At 32.5% G+C, this 27,535-nt stretch overlaps 1 protein-coding gene across 4 annotated transcripts in view; it reads left to right on the forward strand.

Annotated features, from left to right (window-relative positions):
• Positions 1-27,535, forward strand: part of LOC128996443 (high affinity cAMP-specific and IBMX-insensitive 3',5'-cyclic phosphodiesterase 8) — a 178,580-nt gene that overhangs the window by 74,146 nt on the left and 76,899 nt on the right. For 2 of the 4 annotated variants that reach the window (XM_054421776.1, XM_054421777.1), the window contains exon 1: positions 13,824-13,993. The exons of the other annotated variants lie outside the window; for them this stretch is intronic. The gene's annotated coding sequence lies outside the window, so the exon portion shown is untranslated. Of the gene's footprint in view, positions 1-13,823; positions 13,994-27,535 lie in introns of those variants that run through there. 4 annotated transcript variants of the gene reach the window in all.

Here is a 27,535-nt window from a genome sequence, read left to right on the forward strand (position 1 = left end):
ATTTATGCTTAGATATCAATATCGTTTCTTGAGCAGTATCATGCCATTTAAGATACATTCACTACGTGTATAATCGATGTGACAGAATTTTTTAGTTTTACTTAAATAATGGTAATTTAATTAATGTTTTTGTATAACTCACTAGGATCTGAGTTTATGAAATCAGGGAACATTGTTAAAAAATTTTGTATCATCCCTGTGATATTTATTTTTTTTACTGTTGAATGATATACATTTCTGATTAAATCGTTAAAATAATATTTACAAGGTTACCACAAGATAAAGACTACTTAAGCAATTCAACTTAAGCAGGATTAAATTGCATGAATTATTCGTGCTTAAGACCCGTGCATTAGTTACGTCCTTACTGATTATAATCCAATGGTAGTTTAGCTAGAAATATTAGTTTAAAGTTTAAACAAAGAACTGCTGTGTCCAGTTTTGAACCAATATGGTAAGATTTTGTAGCCTTTTACCAGGATTAAACCACCGGCTTACAAAATATTGGTGCATTTACCTCAGCTACTAAACAAGAGATCAAACTTAGTTGACTCGCTAACAAATTCTTTCAAAATCTCTGGTAACCAAACAATGTTTATTCTTTAATATAGACTCACTAACGTTTAAAAACAAGTTCAAATGTCTTTTATCATTTCGGTTTGATTTAGATAAAGATTCATTAAGTAGCATATGAATGTTAGAGAGACAGTTTTACAATATCTGCCCACTGTACCTTCTAGCGTTTCTAACATTATACCAGCTGCACTCAAGGCTAATATTGATAAGTAACAATGAAATACGCCGTCAATTTACTTTAATAAAATAATCTATACAATAAGATTTAATATGTTCTACTGTTAGTACGACATTACTTCATCTATGGTACGACTATTTAAGATTCGTTTACGAAAAAAGATGAAAAAAAATTTGTGCGCAGCCGTGTACCTAAAATTTAATGTTTTCTACATTTCATTTCGTAATCAATAGAGGTATGTACCAATACGCATGTATTTAGTCAACGTATTCCAGTCAACCTTCCGCTAACAATGCAGAAATCATTACAACAAGGATTGAGATTTTACGTTTCGGAAATGAACTGATTGTAAATCCTGAACGGGGGTTCCACGGGGACTTCCGCACCATCTGTTTCATTTACTGATGCATTGAAATTTGCGAATTTTTAAAAATGTAAGCTCATTTAATTACGGTGTAATATATCTAAAAATGTATTAGTCTAAGAATGAATTAGTTTTAGGTTTTGTAATTTGAAAGAGAATAAGTAGGTACAATTTCATAACAGCTTTGATAAGGATACTGAAATATACAGCCTGTCTATTATGAACCTGACGAATCAAGCTTTTCACTCAAAGTAGTCATTGTTGAACAAGCCTGTCATAAATTGATCTGTTTTTAAGTTTGATTTAAACCCTGAATAAAATAGTACAACCCCTATTTCTGTAAAAATTACGGTTCAAAGGTTATTGCAACTTTTGTGATTTTCCTCTTAAAATTAGCCTAGCATGGTTACTCTCACCACTTACCGTTCATGATAAGGGTTGTTGCCAAGCTAATTAGAGAAAGTATATCTTATTTTGCTGAAACTGTTAATTTTATTTTAAACAAGCCATACATGTAAAACAATGAATTTCTACTTTAAATAAATAAATAAAAAGGCCTTTATTTGCAATCGAGTTTCATGTGCATGTTTTTAAAACTAAGTCAAACTAAAACTAAACTAGCCTAATATATAACAGGGTATAGATCGTTGGTTAATCTCGATGGACGGTATAATCATTGGCACTAAAATCGATTTGCTAATCTAATCGTTAACGGCGTTTTGCTACAACAATACATAATTGCTGTGTAATAATCGCACATTGTTTGTATACATATAATATTGTTATACTTCAAAATACATTGTACATATACTGTGGTTTTCTACTAAATAGTAGCGTATTTGTTGTGAATGATAATGATAAATAGCTCAGACACTAGTTAATAATAACCACACACTGCAATAAATAATTTCCAAGCAAAAGTGTTAAGATGTAAAGCTCATTACGTTCACATTGTCCGTTTTCTTTGTAGGTTTCCTATCAAAATTATTTACAATAATATTCCTACAAATATATTTTAGCAAACAACTTTTACAATAGTTAGGGGTAGTCAGGTAATTAGATTTTGGGAAATACTGTGCAGGAATTTCAAGCTCAAATCTTAATCAGTGCCAATGGATTTTTTCAGTTAAGTAATATAGTTTATATTTGTTCAGTATTACATAAAGCTTTTACATTGTGCTTGAAAAAGTGTATCGTAAAGCAAAGAAATTTGCATATTTTCTTTTTGTTCATGTTTCATTATTGTTTTCTCAATTTATAAGAATAATAAGTTTCATTTGATTGACTTATTATGAATAAATCATTATTTCAGTAAAATAAACTATTTGGAAAGCTAATACTGGCTGACTGGTGGTACTAAGTAATTATGATAAACAATAAATTTAAAATAATATATTAAAAACTATAGTTTTATAGCAATTGAGCATTAATTTCGCTTTACGTATTTTATTTTAATTGCTCAATTTATTATACCGTAAAAAATGAAAAAAAAAACATACATATTAAGTTTTACCCTTTGCAGAAACGCTGAGATTCATGTTCACTCTTAACGTCAGTAAGTTTGAACCAAACTGCTAAAGACGAGGGAAGTTACTTTGCTTTCAGTAAGACATATCGCGGAATCCATACATCTAGAGCCTCTGTTGCTTTAAAAAAAAATGATTTGTAATTTTTTAGTTTTTAACTTTTAAATAATCCTCTAGGCTGTTTTTGAGGCTACAAAATTCACTGAATTCAGTGTAATCGTTAAAGTATAAATTAGTTGCTTTTTCAAAAGTGATATGTAATTTTTTAGTTTTTAACTTTTAAATAATCCTCTAGGCTGTTTTTGAGGCTACAAAATTCACTGAATTGAGTGTAATCGTTAAAGTCTAAATTATTATATGTATATATATTTGAGAATAATTTCATCAAGTTTGAAGGTAATTTTTTTCTTCTAAATTATTATATGTATGATATTATATTTGAGAATAATTTAATCATGTTTTAAGGTAATTTCCTCTTCCGTAGTTTAATTCTGTTCACTAAGATATCGAAAAATGAAAACCCTTCAATTTCAGTAAATCTCTTATTCAAATCATGTGGTAACACATGGTGGAAGTAAGTCTTACTTCGAGGTAATGCTGTATCTGATGCACCCAACTTTACTCAAACGACCAAAACATGGGCACGTCGTAACTGGTGTTTGTATTTGAAAACAATACGGTTTAGCTGTTTTAGGTGTTTTTAGCTTAACAACTTATAGTATTTTCAAGTTTAAGCTATTCAAATTAATTAATGGAGAAGTATGAAGAAGAACATTGTTCACCACGTGAACCTAAACATTATTATTGACTCTCGCTTCGTAAGACTTAAGCTATTGCTCTAAAAAGTAATTTATGCCCCAACAATACAGTTTAAGTTTCTATATTAGGCTATTTTGCAAGATGGGAATAAATATAAAACATATTTTTTTTAGGGACTCATTTCTTTGACAAGTCTCATTCTTATAACACCCTTTCCTTCTCTCATCTTTATCTTTGAGCCGTAGTGTTTTAAAGTCGTGGTTAACAAAACATATTTTATTTCAAAGGATAACTAGTTATGAATATTGATTGGACAGTTTGTAAGCCGATGACGTGAGTGGTTGCTAGGAGCCTCGTGTCTATGGTGGTGCATTGTAAAATTTAGATCCAGGATACTCTCACAAAGGGACAAGTAATTTAACCCTGCATTGCTTGGAAAACATTAGTTACACTGATTACAAGTTAAAATTAACTGCATCTTACATTTTAAAACAATGAATGAAGTTTTGGAAAAACGGGATAGGGTGTTCCAATTAATCAAATAAAAACAAGTTTGAAATCCAACAAACATTAACTTTGGGTAAAAATTATTTTTCTGACGTATATTATGCTGGACAGAAAATTGCTATATGTTTCACCCAAGTATAAGTAGCTGTCTTGAAAAGATTGATTGCCTTTTTAACATTGTTCGTCTAGTAACCAGGATTAATGGTTTCCAGAAGGTATTGTAAATATGTTGAAACCTTTCGAAACTACGGTAGATTTTGTTACACCAGCATATGGATGGTTGTTGTCTCAATTTAGTTTTAAATTCCATATGGAAGACTTTCAATACAATTCAATTAACCTTTTATATATTTTCTTGATACGAGTAATCTGTCATAGTTGAAAAACTAAGCACATAACTACGGAGTAAATTACTTTGACCTCAGTATAACCTATTTCACACCATACACTCAACTATTTCTCAAGTATTTACCGCTACAAAAACGCATTCCCGCCAAGCAATGAGATCCATAATTCACTCTGCGTGTGGTTTATAAGAGTGAAAGTTTACTGTAGAAGGTAAAGCTAGAACGACCACCGTGGAATACAATAGCTCTGCAACTCCTGCATTGCCAGTGGAGTGAATATATTCAACTAGTGAATAGGCAATTGCAGAAAGACCTGTTCTAGGACTTCGGTGGTTTCAAAGGAAAGGTAATGTAGTGCTTGACGGAGAGCTACAGGGTCGCAGGTGAAGTGGAGAGGTTGAGGCGAATATATTTGTAAAGTGGAAATAATTTACAGGATGGTAGTACACAATTAGTAGAGACAACATTTGGACAGAGTTATGTTGGTAGGTTGTAAGAAAAACTGATTTAAATGAGCAGGCTAAATAGTTTTAGCATGTTTAGCCTCTGGATCACGTAATTTACTAATAAAAAGGTTAAATACCTGTAGTACTGTCAGTGATCCTGGAATTTAGGTCAGCGACCCAGGTTTCGAACCTAAAGGTTCATTTTCAAGCAGGTACCAGTTAAAAACACATAATCCTCTTCATAATTGTGGAGAGTCGTTATAACACGTAAGACACGAACACGAAAACACTAAACATTAAACAAAATTGGCCAATTATAATACTGGTACGGTAGCGTGCGTGGTGTAGCCGGCAAAAGATGAGTCATGACTCATCTTTTGCCGGCTACACCACGCACGCTACCGTACCAGTATTATAATTGGCCAATTTTGTTTAATGTTTAGTGTTTTCGTGTTCGTGTCTTACGTGTTATAACGACTCTCCACAATTATGAAGAGGATTATGTGTTTTTAACTGGTACCTGCTTGAAAATGAACCTTTAGGTTCGAAACCTGGGTCGCTGACCTAAATTCCAGGATCACTGACAGTACTACAGGTATTTAACCTTTTTATTAGTAAATAGTTTTCTCAATCTCCTCAAATTTTCCATAAAACCTTTAAAATCTCACCAACCGATAAGTGTAGCGTGATAATTTAACACACTTGATTGGTTCTTCGTTAAAGTTTTTTTTTTGTAAATAGTGAAAAAATAATCGTGAAAGTTTTTTAATGTCAGGGTGTCAATTTTGAAATGTTAGCGTGTTTTTTGGGTGTTTTTTTTTATAAACTTTTTTCTTTTACCCCTATTTTCGAGTTAAAATATGTTTTGTTCATGAATCCTTTCAATACTTATATACAGGGTGAATTTTAAATGAGTTCCCCCCCTACTTTTTTATACATTTCTTAAGATATCAACTTCGGACCACGTCAGATCATTGTAGTGTAGTAAGTACTTCATTTTGACTGGATAAACATTTTTGGCCGCCATCTTGGATCCGCCATATTGGATACAAAATTTTTTTTCAAATGTAAAGGTAGGGTTATGACCCATTGTTTCAAATTATAATTTTACGCTGATTACAATGCCGCAATTAGTTTTAAAAAATCTTGATCCGTTCTAAAGTTATGAGGACTTTTTATAACTTTATTTTTAGCCCATTTTAACATTGTGCATTTACAAACTAAGACCATAATCTCAAAATAGTGCTAGATAAAGATAAGTATACACCACCATTCATTGTCGACCTATTATCACTTGGTTATGACGGATGTATTTGTATCCAATATGGCGGATCCAAGATGGCGGCCAAAAATGTTTATTCAGTCAAAATGAAGTACTTACTACACTACAATGATCTGACGTGATCCGAAGTTGATATCTTAAGAAATGTAGAAAAAAGTAGGGGGGGGAACTCATTTAAAATTCACCCTGTATAATGTATGATATATCAGAATGTTGTCGAAGTTTTAGCTTATTTATGACAGTCACACATACTACGGCTTTCACTCAAAATGAAGGCTATCTATGGTACTATCTTAAATGGCGCTACTTTTATTACTAAAAACCCACCAAAACATCACAGGATTATTATTATTGTAGTGTTATTATTGGATGTAAATGTATGAACAATCATTGGTTTAAAACGGTTATGTTTCAAAGAAAGACACCAACTTCAAACCCTCACTAGAGATCGGACCATGTGATGTGGTTAGGCGTTCTACGGCATCTGTTTACAACGTTTAACATGTAAATATGGCGACGAGTCCACATTGCCTCTGGTGTAAACATTGCCTTCAACTTTGCATTTCAGACTTTCAACTTTATGGCTTTTGGTCTTCTTTACATGCTTATTGTGTCTGAGTTGTCTTTTTAGTGTTGAATATTTTTTCCTTTAACATTTCCTAAACCATTTTGAACACATTTTAAAGCCCATAAAACTGTTGTGCGTAACTAACACACAACTGACTGTAAAAATTTATTTAAGCGTTACAATCTTTCTTATACAAACCAGAAAATGTGAATACTCCGTGAATGTATGAACACAACACAGAGAACACAGACGTTTTTCACTGTGTTAAAATTGAATAGTGTTGATTTATTTAATGAATTTAAAGTGTATAACGCTAAGCACCGTTTGCATTGCTCCATTTCATGTTGAATAGTTAATTCAGTTTAATCCAAACACGTTTGGAACTCACACGGTTTGAAGTGTAACTAAAGCAATTTGTATGAAACGTTTATTTAGTTTTGTTTTTGTAGTATCCAATTAACAAATCCGCATACATTGGAATCAAAGCTCCATCCCTCTACACACAAGAGCTTTGAGTTACAGGAATGGTAATTAATTTATCTAAAATAATCCCAGTGTTAGATGTTTCTGTTGTTTTCCCTTATAAAACGTGAGACACTACAAATTTTTACGTTTTAGCGAATTTCCCATATAGGGAATAAGCTATTACCGTAGTACTCATGGTAAGACCTGGACCCGGGACCGATTTACTTTTTCGTTTTGTGGTCCCTAGAGGCCAAAAACACCATCCGTTCAAATTCATATATATATATATATATATTTATATATGTGTCCGTTTAGCACGATAACTCGAGCAAAACTCATCCGATTTTGATGAAATTTGGTACAAACATGTAAACCCACGTTTATTCGAACGAGTTCGCGAACCAGCATGATCGGACTATGGGAACAGGTGTTTATGGGGGGTTTTATGGGGTAAAAATTGGGTTTTCCCATTTTTAACCCTAAAAACTTAAAATTTAACATTTTATTTCCAACCCATTTTGTAGAGCTTAAAAAAACAAATAATTTAGTATATTGAAGCGTTATTATGCGCCTAATGGTTACGGAGAAAATTCCAAAAAACTGTAAATTTAAAATTCCCATGTAACTCTTATGGAGAATAAGTAAACTGTTGTAGTTTGCTTGTTTATGAACATATTTTGATCAAATTTGGAAAATGCATTCATTTCATTCTAAACTATTAACATTTTACAAAAAAAAAAAAAAAAAACACATTTTACCCTCCCTGTTGCAGCAAACCTAAGTACTCGTTAAATTAATGTTATTTAAATAGGGAATAAATGTGGTATTTTTAAGGAGACATTTTTGTGTAAATCCAATCAAGCAAATGGAAATTCGCTTAGTCTGCACGTTTGCTGCGGCGGGGGTATATTTAGATAATATGCAAGTAAAATATAATATGTTATTTGTGTTACGTATTTGTTTGACTTATTGTAGATGTTTTAAAACACAGCCTTACACTTTAACCATCGTTGTCTGCTCGGATTTTATGAAATAATCATATAAAACATGTATAAAACGCTAATTCACATACAGAAGTACAATTTATCTTGATTTGTTATAATTTAGTATGATAAGTAGTCTAATAAAATATGTAAGGCCAAACTAGCACAAGTTAATTTTGTTCCTCTTGCAAAACACATTGGATGCAATACTAGTGCAATGACTTTTGATATACTTTGGGTCTTGCAGAATTGTTAAAAACATGTTTATGAAATTATTAGTTATCATTTTGTAAATCGTCAAACAATTTAATGTTGATCATGTTTTCTTTTTTTGTGTGTAAATAGTATAAAGATGACAAGCAGCCAGTGATGAACTCTTATCACGCACAGGCAGAAGCCCATGTGATAATTTTTATATTTCATATATGTAATGCTGCACTATTATATGTTAAAAATAAAGATTGATTGATTTGATTTGATCTTAATTCCCTCCTTAGACTCCTTATAGATGGAAAAAGATTTGATTGAATAAGTTAAACTATAAGTTAAACTTTAAAACATTAAACTCGTTAAGGCAGTGTACATCATTACTCAACTGTAACTTCCTCGTAAAGTATAAGGAACCTTCTTTTATAAAAAAGTAAAACCGCTATTAGCTTAGTGACACACAACATATGCACAGATGAAGTTTGATCTTTAAACTAGTAACAGCTTAACACAAAAATTTTTGAAGCTGCAATAGTTAATTATTTTATTTTGAAAAATATTCAATTTATATTACTGTATAAATTTTTGTGTTTAAATCTACCATAGCGTCTTCCAGACGTAAATATCTGATATCATCAAGACGGATCAATCCAGGCATTTTCTCATTATTTTCAACCTTTCTCTCGTCAAAATAATTACGGCAATAAAGTTTCTCGCAAAGTGAGAAATGTCAACATTTCCCAAGTCACTTAGCCGCTTCAGATATGTGCTATAAAATGTGTCTAGCTAACACGTTGACTGACTTTTAAATGACGTATTGGAGTTTTAATCACATTGCAGTAAAGTTTGAATATCTTGAATGTGTATACCTGGCGGGTAAAATATGCATGTATTTTATAGCTTTGAATACAAGTTGTAATGTATATGTTGTGTATGATTTAATGACAAAGAATAGCTGATTCAAATATGATTTACAAATCTTTACCAGGTATTTGACACTAGCAAATAAAATGTCAACTTGAATAATGAAATACAATAAAATATATGAAAATAACTGCCAACAAAAAAGGTGATCCTGTATACCTCGCTTAATTATTTGTACAACTCGTTATAAACTATAGAACAACTTGCCTTGCGCATAAATTTTATCAAACTAAAAAAGCCACTGTTTTCACTAATTGCACATTATGTTTTGTCTACAGTTTTGACAGCTAAGCGATAAGTATGTGACAGCTAATAATTTATATTTGCTCAACAAATATACTCACAACACTGATGTTTGCCTGTGTTTGTTTGTTGATGTGGCAGCATTAACAATATCATTGTCAACCTCAATTTTCGGCTATCGAAAACTCTTAATTTACATACTGTTAATCAATCTCACGAATTAATTAATCATGCATAATCACTTTGTTTTAAGTAAAACGTTGTTGTTTATATTTATGTATAACATTTTATTTGTGAAAATTTATTTAATCGACATACTATCGATTATTACTATACTAAAATAAACTAAGCCATGTGTATGTTTAATTCAGTTATTATCAGAAATCCCGATACAGGAAAATTAGTGGGCAAACTTGACATTTTACATTGTCCAATACTTTTCTTTATTCCGGATGACAACTGAACAAAACAAAACTGCAAGCATAGTGAGCAAAGTTAAAAAATCAGCTGTTTTGCAAACTGATCTTGGTGAACGAAATGCCGCTTTGTAAGACAACTGTAGAAAAATAAATTTCAAATCTGATTAAAAAATAAATAAGTTTATATATCCGTCAGACTCTACTTGGCCGAAAATCCAATCAAGTTAACTACCTTTTGTCGTTATGGCATGAGTAATATGAATAAATAAGCAATAAGTAATAAGAGTAACAGTTTAAAGAATGGTATACGACAAAAAATATACAGTCCATCACAAGAATCAAAGTGCTTTGGCCCTCTCTCGTTTTCCAGCATCAGTTTCCATCTCGACCCTTACAAACTTATATACAGTGTGTAAATTAAGTATCGAAACAAATCTGTATTTTTTTAACCGAGATAGATAGAAATATTATGTTTATGGCGTTGATTGTTAACAAAGGTTCCGTAATTTTTTAAATTAAAAATATTTGTTAACCCCCCTAACAGGTTAGGTTTTTTTAAAACACAACCCTTATTGAATGACCCCTCATTTTGAAGGGTTTGTCAAAAGAAATACAATGGTGCAAATCCAAGGTAGATATTTCATCCCTAGCCTAAATGGCGGGTATTCCAAAATTGGATTTATGTGAAAAAACACCCATTTTGGAATACCTGCTATTTTGGCTAAAGGTGAGATATTCACCTCGGGTTTGCATCATTGTGTTTCTTTTGACAAGCCCTTCAAAATGAGGAGACACCCACTAAACAGGGGTTGCCTTTTGAAAAAAATAAGTCACCCCCTACCCCCTACCCTGTTAGGGGGGTTAAACAATTTTTTTGGTGTAAGAAGTTGCGGAACCTTTGTTAAAAATCAACGTCACAAACAAAATATTTCTATCTATTTAGGTTTTAAAAATACGGATTTGTTTCAATACTTACACACGTATATGCTCGTGTCAAAAAAAGAGACACTCTATTCCTAGTGATGAAACATTTACGTTTTTGAATTGAATCTATATCCAATAACCGCACTTACGTCGGAATAAATTGATCAATCTACTTGATTAACAACCAACAGCTTCAGGATATTGCAGCTCTGTGTTGGAATCCACATTTACACTCTGCATCGCCTGGAAATAACTGTACGTAAAACAAGTCGACGTTTAACTACCTTCGTAACACTGTTACTGTCACATTAAACAGTCTGATGAGCTTTTTACGCGTCTTCTACGAGTATAAGTCAATTTACGCTACGGTTTATGAACCGTGAGGATTCTGGTTGAGTTTGGTTTATTTAGATTTACTGTGAGATAATTTATCTATATTCTGTAGTATCGAATCTTATAGATAAATCAGTAATATGTTTTGGATCGCAATTAATTTAAATGTTGGCTTACTTTTGAAAGTATGCGTTAAGGTATATTCGTCTTGGATATATCATATAGTGGAAATGTTGGTTCTCATGTATGTAATAATATGCATTCAGGTGATATACTATGGTATGAAATATTTTAGTGACTGTTAAATCTTATAGGATTACCTTTTTTTATATCTATGTTTGAAAATGTGGAATATAGTATTATTTGATTGGTTGGTTCACTAAAATTTTAATCATATGAGTTAGTACAGACTCCTTTGAATTTGTGATTTTTCGTTCTATTTTCAGTTTAATTTTAGTTTTTGTTTTAGTAGCTGAATATATTTTAACGGAAAGTAAGAGACAGTTACAGTGAAAGTCAACATACTCCGAGTCAGTTAGCCGGTTTAATATCTATTGTGTCAAAAGAATGTGTCGATTAAATTTTAGAGTATAATCATACAAAAAGAACATAATTTTCTGATATGTAGTTAACACGTGTAATTAACTCTCACTAAAAAAAATGAAGAGATAGAATTGTAATACGCATTTCAATAGGCATTTTGTAAGGTAGGTTATGACTTCCTTAAAAATATTGTATGATTTATTCGTATTACATATTTATGTTTTTAAAACCTTTTACATGTAGCCTATTTTTCACCATTCTAACGCTTTATTTAATTTTTACTACCTTCATAACCCATCCACTTATTTAAAACAATCGTTCTTGCTGCAGTGTGACGAAATAACATTTTTTCATATTTGATATGATTATTTTTATTATATAATGCAAAATTTCAAAGGTGTGAATGCACTTTCTCTAGCCGTGAACCCAGATTACCTGGATCAGCTGGTGAATGGCAATGTGGCTCTGATAGGCGGTCTACGTCTATTACCGCTCGTGCATCGTATGTGGTTACATCAGCCCGTGTATAGAGATAGAGAGGGAAATATAACCATAACACATACCATAACATCCGCTGTGGGCCTTGAATACCAACTAAACGTATAACTGTACATCCGATCTGTACGTCCCCCTGTTATTCCGAGTACACACATATTTAATATGTTATCTATTTGATTTGTTTGTGAAAGATCTTTAATAATTGGTAATGTTGTATTGTTGTTTGTTACAGGTAAATATTTGAAGCAGGTCTATATACGTGAGTGAGATCAAGTCATACTTTAAAAATGTAGTTAAAAATAAGAGATATTCTTACATAATATGATAAGTATAGTAGATTTTAAAACTCCGGTATGTATTTAAATTTTACCTCCATAGTCTGAACACTTTTATTACATACTGCATCACGTATATACCCTCTATCGATAGCTTAGATGAACTTGTGGCCCTTTTGTAAGATGCACATATAACTATTGAGTAGGAATATCTGTTCATATTTTAGATCCAAACAATTCGTTATTGCCATACAATCTACATATTGAGGTCCTTCCCATACTTACACTTAACATTTACGTGTCAAGTTTTTACTAAAACATAAAATACTCCCAGAAAGAACCCCAACTAACATACCAAATTTTCCATTACCCCCCCCCCATACTTTTCCAATCACCCCCCCCCCCACAAAATACAGCGATGAAGCTGCAGTGACTTGAACGAACGGGAGGAGCGAATGTGTGTCAATACTGACGCAATTCGGTTCAAGGTGAATCTGCTAATTGCAGCTATCCATATAATTTGTCAACGGTGCAGCCTCAGCCGGTAAACATACCCTCAATTAATTCTTTATTGTTCCCACCTACCTGATAGAGTTCGCCGTTCAAGGCTGGGCTGCGCAACAGTGGCTCCCGGGCTTTTTACAGACTTGGCGGGTTTTGTTCACCGCCTCACCGGTCCAGCTGTTTTTGGTTGTGGGTCGACATCTGTACGTGACTTTCTTGCGAATGATTCGTTAAGTTTTCCTTTTATATATGTGGAGTTTTTGTCGCTCGAAAATCTTGATTTACTTATCACATTAAAACATTACTACTAAATACTTCGAGTACGCATTTTAAGCTTGCTATTTAGTACGAGACGAGTGTAGATTGAGATGATATGAGTATCTTTTCAACTCACTCATTTCTAGACTACAGCCTAATAGGACTAGTTTAAAACCATCAAAACTACAGACGTTTCTCATAATTACACCAGAGAATATCTCATTACAGGATTGCTATGTACATATGTTGGTTTAGTAAAATCCAAAATCCATTAAAAACTAAAAATCACACTTAACATCCATTCCTTGAGTAAACTCATGTTACAATACAACAAAATCATTCATCAAACTCTTCCATCAAGGGCCCAAAGTTGTTAGGAACCACCATAAAAGGTTGCAGACTAAATATGCGCCCTAATGATCAATCACAAATGTAGAACACGATTAGTTATTCACCCGGTGAGAAACCTAATATGGTCGACGATATCCTATCAACAGGCAGCTGGTTGCGTTTGACAAATTGACGAATTTTTATTCGTCGGATCAAACTAAATTGCCGACACGTAATTAGGAGGTAATGAGCGAATCCTAAAAGGTTTTTGAAAGGAAAATTATACCGCGCAAAGTTACAAAATCCGCTGGAGGGAGACCTTTCTCTTCGCCAGTCTTAGCCAGTCTCTCGGTGTACCTGATGAGGTTCGCGTCGAGCGGTGCGCGGTCGCGGTTCGTGTTAGTTTGTTCCTTTGTTTCTCCTAAAACTTTTTGTGACTAGTTTCTGAAGTGGGTGAATTTGTATTTTTAGTGTTCAACTAATTCTCCTAAGCAGGAGCAGGAGAGTTTGGAAGCTATACAGGATATTTCCGAGGTAAAGTCTAGTTTTATTTCATTGAATTTTTTTAAACGTTATCAACTTGTAAAGATGTAAATCAAGATTGTTCACTATGAAAAGGTTTTACCCCTTTTTCGAATTGCTATGCACGTTAAAATATGCGGTAGGTAGCATTGTAAAAAAGTAATAATAACGTTTTTACAAAGTTCTACGAATACTTTTCAAAATAACTGGTATACATTTTACTGTAAAATTTAGAAATCTTTAAAAATATGTAACTTATAAAACAGTTTAATTCTGAGTACTACTAGTTAGTTGCCAGTTGGTTTTTGACAGGGTAAATGAAAAATCAATCTCATTAAAGTTGCATTTTAGTCTGATTTTATTGGTAACTTCAGTTTTTTTTAATCCCTATTGATTTAATTTTAGCACTCGTATAGGTTTAATTTCAATTAAAAGCTAGTGGTTTTACTGAAAAATAATTCCCTATGCGAGACTCATACAAATCCTTCCATCATTAATCTTCATCCGTGTTTGTAGTGTTTCGTAAAATTTGTACACAAACATGAAGGTTTTCAAAAAGTTTAATGTTTTAAAACATTAGTCCAGGTAATAATTTTGTCTCGTTACTGGTCTTATTTTAAACGATAAGTGTTTAGGAAGTATTTAATTTGTTTCTATGTTTAACATCCCATTTCAGTCTCGTCCATTTATTATAATCGTATTTTTTCCTAATTCTTATTCCCTCCTATTTCCTGCTGAGAGCTGAGAGAAGACTTGGTTTTAATTTTAATCGACACGGTACTTATTCTAATTTTATATCATCATTCTCTTAGTTCTTAATTTACACAAATAGTTATATTTTCTATTGCATAATGTTTGTTAACTGCAAATATAATCTAGTTTGTTTTAGTTAGACGGAAAACTTTCATAAATCCGAATCGCCTTTATACAACCTGAAATGCAGACAAATGAAAAGTTTAAGGCTTTAAGATTTGTAATTTTGTTATTCCTGGTTTTACGACTGTGATTTCCGAGTGATTATTAATATGAAATGTCATCGTATCTTTTATCCGTGGGCAGTTTCTGTTTTGTACTGACGTTGGCTATGATTCATGAAGTAGAGCAATTCACGCGCGGGCGGTTATGGTGGGGTTTTGTTACTGTATGTACTGAATTATGTACTTACACTGGTGAAGACACAGTAGCATGCTGTGCGGTGCTGGCTGCAACTTTTTGAGTTCCCCCTTCCGACTAATGAAAAGTTGTTCTTGGAAAACTTGATGCTTACAAATCCGGATCAGCCACCCACCTCGCTATTCCGGACATTTAAGTTTACTGGGTTTGTATGTAGAAAATCTGCAACACATAATAAATTTAAATCATGAAAAATATCTAAAAAAGTTTGAACGTTCTTTTCTTTTTTCCAACTGCCAGTTAGTTTTTGGCTATTTATTATTGGCGCTTTTCATCAACAGTTCACCATAGACATGTGCATAATTATTGGCTTTTACTGTGCAAAGTTGATGTATAGACCCGCCACTATCCATAGGTTTAATGTTTCTTGGCAAGAAAACAGCTTCTGTTTCACAGAACCTTCTCCGCTTAGTACAGTGCATTATTTGAATCCTTCCACGATTGGAACAATATAATTTACTCTACTATATTAGTTCAACTTAAAACTAAGCCATAAAATTTCACAACCAGACTTTCTAGCTACGTAACCCTCCCGAGCAAAACTCGTCCATTAATTTTCGTTGGGTAATTGGAAATGACACAGGCCGAATTGCATTTCAAAGGGCCTTAGAACCGCTCGCAATAAACATAAGTCGTTATGCAAATGCAGAACAAGATAATTGATTCGTCAGTCACAGACCCCCCTGTTCGCTGACCCAGTTAGTTGCTTCAGCACATTCTGGTTGCTGGTCTGGTGTAGGATTTCTTCCTTCTCGGGTATCAAAGCTGAGCTGGTTGGACCAGTCGGTATGGCGGATGCTGCGGGTTCACTTTTAGCTGGTGAAATGTGCGTTTACTCGTTGGGATTCACGATTTTTCTAAAATTGCACTGCATGTTTGAATAGTATACATTTAATATTTTGTGTGGTTTTGTTGATTATTGTACACGGCTATTGACATAAATAAGACTTCTCATGTTATAGCTTTAGCTAGTTAAATTGAACGAAGATGAGATAATATTATCTCCGAAGAGCCTGCTTTAGCCAATTATCAACCAGTGCCGTAGACACGAAATTTAAACCAATACTAAATAAAAGGACAGCAAACAGTAAACTTAAGAATTTCTGTGATACATCATCTGCAGTATGGAATGTTAAGAGGGAAAATGTAATGCATGAGGAGCACACACCACATTCAACTATGTTTTTAGTATAAACTTTCATATTGGTTATAAACACTTAATTTTATACACGATTTTAAGACATGGGCTACCCTTTAATTTTAATTCAGTTAGCTGTGTGTAGTTTAAAAGAAATCTAAAAGTCCCGTAGCATATCAACAAAGCAAATGTAGTGTTAACGAGTCTACACATTGTAGGTCTGTGTTTTTGTTTCTCAACGCTGGCCAATCAATTAATTACTATATTTACGTGAAACTTGAGTATATTTGGTCCATAAGGTTTTACATTATTGGAATCTCGAAATAACACAGGAAACACCTCATTTACCCCTATAGGCCTACTAATCCTAACACGTTTTAAAAACAATGCAACATAATATTTAGAAACACAAAACAAAAACAAAACCCAAAACCGCTAAGAACACAATAAACAATGAAACACAACAATCATTGTAGCCGTGTGGGAAGCAGCATCGCCCCCTCACCTGTTGAACACGTCGACAAAGCCAGCTGTTGACTGCAACATCAGCTGATACAATGTCAGCTGTTCAACAATGAGATCAGCTGATACTATCTCCTCGTGACTTCTCGTCACGATCTCTCTGATCTTACCGTTCGCCTTTTACGTACGCTTTACGAAACTAGGCCGTCGTTTATACAGTTTCGTGGGCATTTTATGGTGTTTCGTTCCATGGTTAAATATAACCATTGGTTATGTTAAATATACAATATTGTTGATGGTGCTTGCCTTCAAATCTGAATGCTGTTGGATAGATCCTGACCAATGGTTCTAATGATTCTAAACCAAAATGACATTTTCATTTCGCTAAATGCGAAAAATGGGCCAAATCGGGATTAATGCTATGCAGATTAGTTCCAATATTATATTTAAGAAATTAGGATTTACTGCTCCCTTGCAAAAATTATAATAATGGCATTGTATTGAATCAATTATGAAAACACATTAAGAAAATATTTCTATTTCATTGCAATGATATTAAACATCCATAAACTAGTATGCAAATGCACGATGTAACTGTTTATCCATAAAGATAAATTACTGGGCCAATTAAGCTGGAATTTCACTCAGATAAAATTATAGCTACTGTTCTGAGGAACAACGCAGACACTTTATCTTTCTACTGAGTTATGGATGTCCTCTAGTCAGTTAAATCCGATGTGGGGCTTAGAAAAGTAAATATTGATTAAGTCTGCATAACAAAAATGATCTAAATGCACGTTCACATGTTCTTAATGACTTTCAATCAACATTTGTTCCTTATATATCATTATCGAACGTTTACAAAAGTTCATATTCTGAAGGCTGTATTTTTTGTTATAATATAAAGTTTCATTCAAATCTACACGTGAAAGATTATTTTTGGGGACAGTTTTTTACATATCTTAAAAATATAATTTTAATAATTTGTTATACCACATAGTCTGCAAGTATTATAAACTCCTATACACTGCATTTATCGTTTATAAACACGATGAAGTCATCCATTGATGACAAATTAAAAAGCCGCTCCTCAAGGATTCCAAGTATTCTGTTCAGATCTGTTAATTATATTGTTTGCCAGTGATGAATGAACCCATTCATTTTCAAAAAGGACTATCAATTTACTTCAGATTTATCGTTTCGGCACCACAAAAGAGGTTCAAAGGTCAATGAATGAACTATTCATGATTCTGACTCAATCTTCACAACAAACGATAATTCATTGATTTAACAGTGCAAATATGAATAGATTGAAAATGTTACTATCAGTACGGTTTTGAATAACTAGATTAGAATACAGTAGTAAGGGATATAAAAGTACCTTTTACGCATTTCAAGTACTGTAAACTTATACCAAAGCTGGTTTGAAAAGGTATGAAATAATACAATATTATATGGTTGTGATATACTTACACAAAATATAGTTTAATATCAAATCCATACAATAAATAACGTTGGTTTTCATTTTTCTGGTACCTCCTTTGAAGGCAAGTAGGCTACATTTTTTTAAAGTAGTAAGGGATAGAAGTTTTATGAAATCCTTAGAAAATATTCGGTAGGGTTATCTATTGTAAAAGAAATTGTATGGGACAAGGCTTTTATATTTTATAGTTGATATGAAAAACGTTTGCCATTGCGAAAGCCTATTAAAAACATCCATATACAAGCAAATTACCACAGGTTACTTATTCTCTAAAAGAATGACATGGAAATTTTAAATTTTCAGTTTTACAGAACATCCTCCCTACAACTACGCATTATTATCCTAAATCTGTTGTGTGTATGAAATAATATATTGGTTTATTTACGAATAACTTTTGAGTTTAGAAGATTTTCCACTTATACATTAGTTTGTTTCGGTTCAGGTATGATACCTTCAGGTTTATTGATTTGTGCTTTTTATGTAAACAACAGAGCTTAAGGCAAGTGATATCTTTACATTTATATTATTATGGTATTTTTTTAAAGTTCAAGCAGTTTGTTTTACTTTAAATGTTTGTGTTACGTTTTATTTATGACATTTTGAAAATCACTTATTTTTTAATTTGTTTTATCTTTAAAAATGTTTTGATCGATAAAAATACTCAAACTTAATAAACTGGCTAAGGTGGTTTAGAGGAATATTTTTGCACAAACGTTTCTTAGTTTTACAGACTGCAAAAATCTACTTTCAAATCAAATTACCCTAATTCAAGAAATCCTTTGGACGATTATGAAGCATTGTTTTTGTAGTTGAAGAAATCAAATGTTATGGTACTGAAATGCTACCATAATAGATGCTTGATACATGCAAAATCACCAAAGGCCCCAGGCGTCGAGTAGGCCGGTAAGGAATTAATGTGAAATTCGATAATCCTTTAACCCATCCTCTTAGATGTTGTGGTCCTTATCAAGTTTGTGTAGTTACCGATATTGTGGGTCACATGTCTTCAATATGTGTCCATCAACCATTATTGTTTTGGTATACCTACTGTAGTTAAGTATTTTTCTGCATTATTTTTTTAAGTATATTGTTTTTTATGTAGGCCATACGTTCCTAATATGAATTCCAAAGAGTTTAGCCACAAAGATTGTTTTTAATGTTTTGAAAAGTTATTTTAAATATTTTCATCGTAAAATAGTTAAAGGAGTACAATATTTATAGGTAGAGAAAACAAATTTACAAACACAAACAAAAATAAGGAATGCATGACCAAGAAATCAATTACCATCAAATGCCTAAAATAAGTACAGCAAACTATGAGATTTATTTTCGAGTTTTTTAACATTCATTCAAAATTCGCAATTTTTTAGTGCCATCATATTTAAGGTTTAAAATACCTAATTAATTTCGTAATAATAAAATCATGTCCTTTATCACAATTAAGTAATAAAGGTAATGTGGGTCAAAATTAAAAAGCCATTCCATCGAATCAATTAAGTAAATGAAATCCCACTCTCTATCTCATTTTGTTCATTATTTAATAGGCAAATATAAAAAAATAATGATATTGCATTCTTTAACTGTTCTTCTTAGTGAAAAATGCAAGTGTGTTCTATCTTCCCTAAAAACATATTTGAATACATATCCAGATTTCGAAAATAAAATCAAACTAATTCAACTGTAAGCTATTTTGTAAATATGTAGGCTATCTTAATATATATACATAGGATGAACAGTAAAACGTGTACTCTTAGATGATGTGGGCTTATTTAGTAAAGTAACTGCCATGCTAAAGATGTACAAGACAGCAATGCAAATTATATGGGGAGCTAAAAGTAGAATAGTGTATCGTAATGGACATACATTTACATAAGCATAACTTCTTTTAAGTTAGTGCTTATTCACATCAATTCATTTTTGTTAATCTTAATGTAATGGTTTTTTCATTTTGGTACTGTATATCCAAATGGAACTAAACAAAATGACACCAACACGTTTAAATATGTCCTTTTGTTTACTTGAATAAAAAAATGGCTTGTATAATATGTTCATGGTAGAACAAACAATATTGTTTATCAAATAAGTAAATATAAATATACAGATTTAAGAGGAGCTTAACAAAATCTTAAAAATTAATAATTATGTTTTTATGGTATATCTTTTATTGTTTTATCTAAAAAACTGTTATTTCTCAATCCACTTCACTGAATTGACATTAAACCAAGAAAATGACCACTTAAATAAACTTTTTAAATAGTTCAATTTTGTAAAATAACAATAAAAGCGATAAAAAAGGAAAACAACAAAAATATCGAAGAACCCACTGTTACTAAAATCATAATAGTCAAAGCTAAAATGTTAATTAATGAAAAAGTCTTTTTTTTCAATTAGTAAACAGCAGAACTCTTATAATTTCATATTTTGGATTCTAAGACATTTTAGTCAACGGAATATAATAATAATAATGCACTAAGAAAATATATTTTGGTGTTTTCCAACAGTATATCTACACTCATACATTTTAATTGACGTACAAATAAATACATATACGGTTTACATGTGGTCCTTGTTGGGCTTACAACCTAAGCTCCGCGTATAATATTCTCTTAAGCATGAATGCTTATCTACATCACGTATGAAACAGTTTAGTTAAACCCTTAACATTAACACGGGCGAGCCATTAAGATACGTGATCTTGCTGGATTCAACACAACAGATGGTCAGACAATTAAACTAATAGCATTTTACCTTGGGTTTCCGTCTACTCTAAGAATACTAATGTTCTAACCTTTCTTTTCCCACCATTTCACCTCTTCGCGTCGGAATTTAGTTCAACTGTTTCCTTTAGTTGGCAAACTCATACTAGTTGTCTCATAGTTTTAACAGTTGAATGTGTTCGGGTTTTAACATAATCCAGTGATTTAGTAATGGTAATTACCAAGAAAGTGTAAACAAGCTTACATAATAGTGTTTGCTTCTTAAAGATATATTTATATACCATAGTTTAAATGCTTACTTATTAATATTTCGTCATTGGCTATAGGCATAACAGGTTATACACTTTTACATATCTGTGGATATTAATTGTTGTACTATAAAACAATAGAAAATATTCCTGCCACTAATGGGTTAAATAACTTTACAACTCAAGACAATACTAAACTAACACTAAAACATCCCCAATTCCCATCCCCCAATGGTTAATGTTACTTTGACCATTGAATTTACTTAAAGTAGTAAAGAATTTTAAGACCAGTATGGTACTGTTAACATTTGTTGGTAGTCGAGATCACCTAGATCCATTTTTAAACCCCTCTGAAGTCAAGCTACATCTATTGTGTAGTGTGGATTTTTCATCTGTAATCAGTGGTTTTCAGATTAAATATTTGTCATTAATAATAATGATGATTGGATTCTAATGAGGGATTTAATGAAGGAAGTTCTAAAAAAATAAACGGTATCAGCAATCTGACACTTAACTTCCTCCCATTATCTTGTTAACAACCGTTATTATGGGCAAGCATTATCGACGCGATGTTATTTAAACTATTAATATTTATTAACTATTTAAATTTTTAACTACGCTATTTTATAGGGAAACCAACAAAAAATGTAATTACTTTCGAACCGTAGTTTTTACAGCAATATTGTACCATTTTAGCATAGTTTAAAGCTATAGGTGATTTGCGAAATTTGAGCACAGAACTACAGAACAGAAACTCCACACTAACTACTATACCAACCGGTCCCCAGCATATATGATCCTATTTATAACCGTAAACTGAATCTACGAGAATCTCGAAACAAATACACTCTATGAATCCAAACAGCCTCTTGAGTTTTCCTGCGAACCATCAGAACGCTGCTTTTCAAAGAGATTGGCGATTTGCATCATTTGCTCTAACCACTACAGACTTGAAACCGTCAATGACAATGTGTAAACTGAAACTAAGTTGACATCTAAATCACCTTACGTTCCTTGCGAATCCAATAGCTGTCGAAAACCTTAGTGAAAGGGGAAAACCGAATCTCGAGTTAAAATCCTCCATTAAATCATCATATTCGACCTTCTGCTCTCTGTAGGGAGGGCAAACTGGAGTCTAGACTATTATCGAACTGTGGAGCATAGAACTGGCTGACCTTGACTTGACCTTGGAACCTGTGACCTACATCAGCCGTGAGTCACGGTTGCAACCACAGCTGGTCGCGGAGGAACCTGTTACTTTTACTGGTGAAACGGTCAACGAGATAATCAGTAACGTGAGAGTCATCAAATATTTTTACTTTTTCAGAAATGGTAACTTTACTCGGAGACAGGTTACTTTTACTACTTGTAAATATGAAATTGTAACCGACGAGGTTATGTGCAGTTAGCAAACGTAATTCGTTACTGTTTCAGAGACAGTTAATCGGATATAACCTACTGGATAATCTTATCCTTAGTACTAGTAAATATGGAGTTGTAACCAATAATAATATGTTAAGTGAGAGTAAAAGAATGTGATGATTCATTGTTGTGTAACAGTTACTGTAGGCTTACTTGGAGGTAAGATGTTACTTTTACTACCTTTCTACCAGTTAACCTGGCTCTAAAAGGTTTGAAAATGTTGACTTATTGTATGTTTACGACAGCAATACCGGGAGATGCATGTTAATTTTACCACTTGTTATGCGTTAATGAGTTATTGTGATCAAAGGGTTATTAATAGTTTTAACGTATTAGTTAAACGATCAGCAACGAGATAAGTCAGTGACAGAGGGTAACTTTAAGGTTTACATTTGTAGTCAACTATTTGTTTTTGTTACAAGAGCCACATTTCGAAATACACGTTTTTTCTTAAACTCAATGATGTTAAAAATAATACTTTCTCTTACGTGTTTGGGGATAAAGTAAAACATCAGTCGCGTAGACACAGGTTAAGAATGTTGATTGTTTCAGTGACATTTACTCAAAGATATCTGCTTCTTTTACTATGATTTTAGTTGTGATTATCCACCATAATCAACATGGTAATACGTTATTTGAGAAGTTTGAGAGTGCAATTAAATGTTTTTGGTTGCCTTAACATTTACTCAGGAAAGTACCTGTTACTTTTACTGTCTGCGAAATAAAAGCTGTTGACAACAAAATAATCTATTCGTGGTTATCTTTCACAAATCTTATTTCCGATTATTTCCGCTTGGGTTGTTCGTAGGTTATACGTGAATTGAGAAGTAGCTATATGACGTTTCATATATGCTATGTCCGTTTCATATGCTTCGTCATTACAGTAACAGTTACTAGTTGATACAGTTTTTGGAGCGAGCTGGTTTTTGGGCTGGCGAGTAGGTTTTCGGTCCCCAAGGTACCATGTTCATATCTCATATTCATCAATGGTTTTTAGCTATGTAATAATGCCACCCGCTTGGCCTATCCTGAAGTAATATGTATCACTGGTTCCGGTTAGAGCCTAAAGCCCTGGGGATATGATGATAGGTGACTAATTAACTAGTTAATACCTGTTACTGTACTTCTATTGCAGTGGTAAATAATAAATCTAACAATTTTCTTTAGGAATTTATAAGCAAAATCTTCCAAACATTTTTAGTTGATAATTTCAAAACATCAAAATCTCATGCAAATTAAATTTACTTATATACTCTCCATAATCCACAGACAATACACACATCATTATAAGAAATCCTTAGTTTTAGGAGTTCCAAGCTCAATGAAAACTTCTTGTCATTATTTTCACAGACCACAGAACAAGCCTTCACATTTTCCAATAGCTCGAGACACCGTCAAGTTGTAGGGCTCTTGATAACATCTCATCGACGTTTGGAGGACTTATTTATAATTTGACGTTATTAGCAATTTATATAATATTACTGTAAGATTACGTAAGTAATTTATATTAAATTACCGTAAGCTTACGTAGGCCACGGATTAAGATGTTTAAAAGACATAGGTAATATCTTTAGCTCTTTAACTACTTAAAGAGTGAAACAATTGCCATCTACTATATTCTTTAACGCATGGACGGATGATTATTTGATATTGAAAATACAGTTTTAATTCATCATGCATTTTCAGGGATTGTTTTGAATTCTCCAATTACATTGATGTAATTTTTAAACTATTCAAACAAATGAACAGATGAAAATGAAGACGATTTTAGTGTAGACCCATTTTTTCACTTGGTGTATCGGATCATGGGGTAAATTAAGTAATCGATGGTTTGAGATTAAGTAATCGATGGTTCTAGACATCATTAGTTGAGTACTTTACTTGCTCATTTATTAACTTTTTTTATTTATTGTACTGTACTAAGATTTTTCCTCATTCAACTCGATGCAATACAATTATTATTTATTTTAAAATTCAAACAAATATTTTATTTATTCTAAACCTACTTTTATCGGCGAAATAATTTAACTTACTCTTATGTACCGAATAATGTGAAGATGTGACTATTTAAATTTAATGTCTACTAATACATCGACATCAAAGATGTTGCCGGTTTGGAATCTCCCCACGGCTTATCGAAATTACCATTATGCGAGTGACAGGCGTTAAATCAATTTGTTTCCATAGCAACAACTATGCAACAACAATATGCCTGTTATTAATTTGAAACAGCTGTTTGAATTTGTGATTCTTTAAACAGCTTACTGAAAATAATGTTGTGGTGATGAAGATTTAAATACAGTATTTAGGCTACTACATGTTTTGCAGCACGGATTTAATATTAACTAATTCCTTCGAGCTATAAAACAAACAATACAAAAAATGAACTTATCGTAGGCTTTTTAAGTAGTTCTCGATTACACAGTAAGTTTTTTTTCCTTATAAAGCCAGGCCAATCTGTTTAAAATAGTTACATTTGTAGTGAGTGAGCCCTGGACCAACTGGTCCGTACAATATCTCATAGACAAATAAATTACTTATTAGTTAAGCCAAAATCAATAGTTTTGTTTATAGTAAACAGATAAATAATACGAACTACAGTGGAAGTATCAATGTATGAAATAAAACCAAGATTATAAGTAAATTTATTGATAATATCTATATGGAAAATTTACATAGAGCTATCAAGTAATAAGTAACTGATGGCATTCAACCGTAATTACACTTTACCAAATTACGGTTTTACCATAGAATGTAGTTTTTCTATAACCACACAAGCAACCATTATGTAAATTAAAGGTTCTACTTTAACAAATACACGTAAATACAGTTCATTAATCAGAAACAGTTTAGCGGGATAACCGTAAACAATAAACAGGGTTAGTCTTTTATTAGCCTTAATGGACGCCTCGGCTAATGATGATGAAGGTTATTGTTTATACTGCCTTGCCTAACGGCTCATAAAGTGAAAGGCTATAAAATTACATTCATGCCATATTGTATCTAGATTTACGCTCATTTAGATTGCTTGTATTGTCTTGTAAGCACAAGGTATGAGATGTAATAAGTCTTTCGATTTACTGGGATGTTCCAAAGTTTTGTGTTTGAGCGGAAGATTAGTTATAATGAAGAAGTTGGGACAAAGTTTTGCTAAAAGTTTCAACTCATTACTTGGTTTATTCAAAATTGTACTGAATAAGGTTGATTTTGATTTTATCGATGAATGGATTGCATATAAGTGTCAACATTATGATGAAAAAACAACTAGGAAGACTAAATAAGCATCTTTTTATAAAAAATAAAAAATAAACGGCCTTTTTTAACATTTGAGTTTCTTGTATACACCTACCTAAAAGACATGTGCATGTATCAATCCAAGGGTTGAGCTGCCACAGTAGAAGATTAAATTGTATTTGCGGACGTTATTGACTCGAATCCACGACTTCGCTGCCTTCCGTCTCGCCAAAAATAAATTGACAGAGTAATACGGGATTTCGGTTATGGAATATCTCCTCACTTCCTCAACTTGTAAGGTCATTTTTAAGCCATTGAAAAGCAGTGCTAAAAATGTTTATGTTACAATTAGTTGTTTTCCTAATACTGTAGTATATAGTCAATTAATTGGTTCATATTCAGTGATGAACGCGGCATAAGATTGTTCAACGATTATCCCTATGTTTACCTACGTGCTTGTTCAGGGACAGTGGGGATTATTATCAGCTGTTCCTTCTCATACAGCTGATAGATTGCCATAACCTAAAACATCGTATTTTATTATTTGATAAATTATAATTAATTAAAATATTAGAAAACCTAAAGAGGGCTCTACCCGGTCAGTTCAAGATGGCATTCCGAGGATTGAACCCGTGACATTTGCACCATAGTTTGAGGTATTCCCAACTAGTACTTAGTATTGCCGAACGCGGTAACTTATAATAGCGTCTGTTAACATTATTATCAATTGAGAGGATGACGTATATTAACTTAAGTGTTTACTATAACCCAAATATGAATGAAGGATGAGTGTAGAATGCAGTGATCTGAGTAGCTTTGTTACTAAGATCAGCTGTTTCATCATGGCGGAAAATCCACATTCCTGGTTCGAGTCGGTTGTGTGCTTTATCTTATCACTGGAATAACCGATGAATTGCAGACGTTACCTGTAACAGTAATAATAACGGTACTTTACTGAATTAAGGTTATCACACAAATCACAGTAGTTTGTGATAGTTGAGGTGAAAAATAAACAATATTTAATTGACAAGCGATCTATATTAGAAATAATGCTTATATTTTCATCACTTAGTTACAGTTAGGCACACCTAGGTGCATCTTGACTACGAATACAAGATAAGTTTAGTGGGAGTGGTAGTTTTGTTACTGTCCAAGAGCAGCTGTTTTATTAAGAGCCAAAAGATGGATGACAGCTAAGCCATGTTTTGAACCCTCTGTGGTGGTTTTGATTGACTACAACCACTAAGCTACTTAGTTATTATCTTTTCCATTATAGGACAACCACCTGCACACCGTTTAAACAAGCTGTTATTAGAGTTGGTGTCCAGTTTGTAACTGATTATAATTTATTGCTTGTCACCGTCAGTGAAATATTGCCAGCGATTCATGAGATCGTAATTGCTTATTTCGTATTGAACGTTAAATATGTTTTTCAATTACTACTTGTACCTTACTGTTAAACAATTTCTCAGGTTTAGTCGGGCCGTTGCTCTGCTCAAAACCAACTATTAAGAGAATTGATACATTAGATATTTAGTGTGCTTTTTAGTACAACTTTTTGAAAAAAACCAAACCAACTTGAGTAGTGAAAAGTGGTACACGGATTATGGTTACATCGCTGGTTTCAAAGCAACAGCCCATGTATGAGGTTTTCTAAAAGGTTTAAAATCCAAATAC

Source organism: Macrosteles quadrilineatus, unplaced genomic scaffold (genome assembly GCF_028750875.1).
Source record: "Macrosteles quadrilineatus isolate MER2022 unplaced genomic scaffold, UCM_ALF_1.0 Scaffold_6__1_contigs__length_79288215, whole genome shotgun sequence".
Lineage (NCBI taxonomy): Eukaryota > Metazoa > Arthropoda > Insecta > Hemiptera > Cicadellidae > Macrosteles > Macrosteles quadrilineatus.